The sequence below is a fragment of the Lupinus angustifolius genome, chromosome LG09 (assembly GCF_001865875.1).
Source record: "Lupinus angustifolius cultivar Tanjil chromosome LG09, LupAngTanjil_v1.0, whole genome shotgun sequence".
NCBI classification, from domain to species: Eukaryota; Viridiplantae; Streptophyta; class Magnoliopsida; order Fabales; family Fabaceae; genus Lupinus; species Lupinus angustifolius.
Genome location: NC_032017.1, coordinates 6292137 through 6295975, shown reverse-complemented (window position 1 = coordinate 6295975; position 3839 = coordinate 6292137). Strand labels below are relative to the sequence as shown.

Sequence of the window (3839 nt, the reverse complement as noted above, 5' to 3'; positions counted from 1 at the left end):
ATTAAGTACTTCTCAAACAAATAATATTAAGCAAAGCACCAACTTGAATGATTAAAATCCAATTTTTTGTAAATTAAGAAGAAGTAGAAATTACATAACCTTGTTCAAAAGAAAATGTTTAGGAGCATGAGCCATCCATCCAAGGATTGGATGCTTTTGAGTTCCAAATGATAGTACAAAATTGATTTTTGCATCTCATTTGCCTTCTGCTTTTCTCCTCTTGGATTACATGAAAAACTACTCTAAAACTACCCTAAAAACTACCTAAAATGAAAGGAAAAGAAGAGGAATCAAGTAGGAAGCATTTAGAATGAATTTGCAATGTTTTACAAGTTGCCTTGCCTACCTTAACATATGTTTCTTCAAGACGAAGTAAGCTACCTTTCTTCAAGGCTAAGTAACCAAATTAACCACATATCATGCCATGCTTTAACTTGATTACTTTTAGCAATTCATTTTAAGATTTTGTCTTGAATTTTGGCTTGAATTCTTATCCATCTTTGAATTTATTCTTTAATATACAATTTCCTACAAAACTCAAAGAAAACTCGGACAAGAATTAATAAAGAACCAATTTATTTAATCATGCAAAATTCACCTACAAAGTGTTAATTTAAGTTGGTTTTCTGCAATTTGCATAGGATAAGTGCCATAAAATGATGGTGAAAAGTGTATACTTTTTGCACTTATCAATGTCCTGGCCAGCCAGGTCTTATACATGTCCACGCCCAGCCAGGCTGGTGCGAAATAATAACCACTTGGCTTTGGAAAAATTAGTTTTCTACAAGATCAAAACTTATGCATGATTCCTTTTAAGTTCCATGAGATGTGTTTATGATTATGTGATTTTGACTCATAATGCTTCAAACTAAGAATTGAACACATCTTTTCAAAAACTCATTTAGAAATTCACTTATTAAAAATGTTATGAATCAAAGAGATTCATTTCACACACGGTTCAATAATGGAACCAAATGGGGTAAGTGTTTCACTCAAAACTCAACTTGTTTGATTTGCAAGAATTAAATTTTGTTTTTCATCTTAACACTTACTTTGATTGCACAAAATTTTCAAGAATCACTAAGGTCTTATTTAGGTTGTAATGAGGCTTGGCTATCAAAGGAAATTGGTTTTTCAAGATATTTCAAAGATACTTTCAAAGTTAAAAGAGAGAAAATTTAATTTTTCATTAAAAACATATACTCCTTTCAACTTTTTTCCATTTTTCCTTCCCTCATTCTTTTTCTTGACCTTTTTTGTGTACTTCTCTTTAATTTTCTCAATCTCTTTTCACTCCTTTTTTATTTTGGATCTTTTTCTTTACTTTTTGACTTGTAAAGAGATTGAGCATTTTTTCCTTGAACACTTTCTTACTTGGCCAACCATTCCCCCCAACTTAATTCCTTCCATCAACCTTCCTTTTGAAAAATGCTCTCTTTTTAATTAGAAAAGTATCGGAGATTATTTTTGTTTTTCCATTTTAGGCTCAAGGGTTGATTTTGCAAATAAATTTTTATTTTAAGGCTCAAAGGGGCTAACAAAGGATATTCCTATTTTTGGTTGGTCATTTTTGGTCAAGTGGCGCATTCTAATTGAAAGAACTTGCCTTGAGCATATCCTATCAAACTGTGGGCAACCAAGTAAAGAAAGATTCAAACAAAATAAATTGTGCAAAACCAAAACGTTTCTCACTAAGCTTACATAATTATTGTGTTTGGCTTACACTCCCTGACAAGGATGGTTTATGTACAACTCTTTGATTTTTAACAAATTCACAAGGTCATGATAAATGATTTTTCAAAAAGATTGCATTTTATCCAAGTTATAACCTTATGAATTATTCACAAAATTTTCAATTTTTCATCTCATGTTGCTTATCAAAGCTTGTAATTTACAATGTCATTGATCTTGAAAAATGTTTAAGCCAAGTTTGTGTTTATTTACTTTGCTTAGTTTCAACAAATTCACTTTTTAAACAAATCTCTAAAAAGAAAAATAACAAAAATAAACACACTAAAAAATAATTTTAACAAGTAAACACACTAAAAAATAAAAATAAACCCACTAAAAAAATTAAAATAAAGCAGAAACAGCAGAAAGTTTTAAAATACAGCAAAATTTTCATTCTTTCAAAATGTTATGCACACTCCCCCCAACTTAAGTACTTGACTTGTCCTCAAATCAAAAAAATATTTTTAGGAAGTTTGTATAATATTTTGAAAGAATGAAAAATAAAATTAAAACTAACCACCATTTTTAGGAGAATACAAAATTTCATTCTCCTTGTTTTCACTATCCTCTCCTAGATAGTGGTGCCATCAACTCCTCATTTTTGTCTGTTTGTTTGGACTTATTTTCCTATAAATCATTTTGAACTTGCAATTTTCTTTTTCTTTGAGGTTAGTCTAACAATTCACATGAATTTATAATTTCCTAAGACACTAAGTTTATGAATTAAATTTGATTGAGAGAATTCCAACCAAATAGCATGCTTTTTCATAAAAATTGATGTTTAGAAAATATTTTCAATCCTATTTCAAATCCAAGTGATAAAATGGAAGTCCAAGCAGAATTTATGGAACTTCAAAACACATTTTATCACACCAAACATCCATAAATAAATTGTTTCATAATTTCATTAATTTATTTTGTTAAGTGGTGAACCAAATAACACACTTTTTAGGAGTTCTCAAGTTTGGAAAAATTCATTTTTCGCACAAATGTAACAAGCATGATCTTAGTTTAACAATTAATTTGACAATTTCAAAATAATTTACTAAGGCATGTTGCTGGAGATGTTTCGTTAAAGTATCACAAGATAAAGTATCATCATCAAAAGGTACATGGTGAATACTTAACCTTTAAGGATTCAACTGGCTTCCCTTCTTGAAGAAAAAGTCCAACCACTTATCTTTGTTTATTTCAATCCCTTTTATGTTGTTCTTTTAAAAAGGTTGATGAGGGGTACCTCCACATCTCCTAAAAATTTTATAACAACAATAAAAGGTTTCTTAACTAGTGGGTTTTCACTCCACTAATTCACTTTTTTTCTTTTTTAGTTTTTAATTTTTTTTCAAATGAACAAAACATAAAAATAAAGATGTACAAAAGGAAAAATAAATTTATACAAAAGAGAAAGACAATGTTACGCACAATTATTTGATAAATGACATATAAATATGAAATATTTTATTATTAAAGCAATTCCCCGGCAATGACGCCAATTTGTTGAAAGGTTATCTCGGTGTTTATTTTAGTTGGGAGTTTTCTTCTCTCAACAAATCTTCCTGATAGCAATGTCAATTTGTTGAAAGATTAATACTCTCATTTTCGTTATGTTCACTACAAAAAATTATCCAATTAGCCACGGTTAAAACCGTCTCTATTGTACCACAAAACCATGGCAAAATTCAGCAGCCACGGTTTCCTCTACCCTAGCAATTACTGGCGTTGCAAAAAAATTTGCCACGGTCTATTTATGTTATAGCCACGTCTTCACCAAGTGTGGTAACATTTCTTTAACCACAGTTCCAACCGTGGCTAATGTAACTACAACCGTGGCTAATGTTTACCATTAATTTAACCACATTGTAACCGTGGCTAATTATTTATTCAGTTATTCACATATTTCTCTCCTCATCCTCTCTAGCAATCATTATATTCCATAAAATAATGATAAATTTATTAATGAAATTAAATATTTACAAGCTAAAATTGATTCTCAATTTACAAAAATATTCTTTCCTTTCACATTTCTTTCTATCATAAAAAGAAAGCAAGATAAATAAATAAGGAGGTCCATATAAACAGGAAGGAGTATTTTAGCACATAAAACGGTG

At 29.7% G+C, this 3839-nt stretch overlaps 1 long non-coding RNA gene across 1 annotated transcript in view; it reads left to right on the top strand.

The window, feature by feature from the left end:
* The window catches only part of LOC109356415, a 24403-nt gene that overhangs the window by 2338 nt on the left and 18226 nt on the right, over positions 1–3839 (top strand). The window lies entirely within an intron of this gene.